Here is a 336-nt window from a genome sequence, read left to right as displayed (position 1 = left end):
GGGGGGGGGAGGAGGGTTAGGGTCCGCATAACCAAAGCGCTGCTGCATCGTTAAAAGAATTAAAAAAAAAAAGCAACGTGTGTTAAAAATAAAAAAAAGGAGCCGCTAAACGGCTAATGAAAAAAATTTTAAAAATGTGGAACAACCCGTGACTAAGGTGCTGTGTAAAAAAAAATTAATAGAAAAAGGAAAAAAGTAACCCTAACCAAATAACCCTAATCCTAACCCCAATCCTAAGCCTAACACTAACCCTAACTAACCTAACTAACCTACCTACCTGCCACCACCCGCCAACCCACACACAAAAACTCAAAAAAAAACTGGAAAAGAAAAAAA

The sequence above is a fragment of the Trypanosoma equiperdum genome, assembly GCF_001457755.1.
Source record: "Trypanosoma equiperdum strain OVI genome assembly, contig: ctg_1758, whole genome shotgun sequence".
NCBI lineage: Eukaryota > Euglenozoa > Kinetoplastea > Trypanosomatida > Trypanosomatidae > Trypanosoma > Trypanosoma equiperdum.
The sequence above is the reverse complement of the archived record's forward strand: the minus strand, read 5'-3'. Positions refer to the sequence as shown.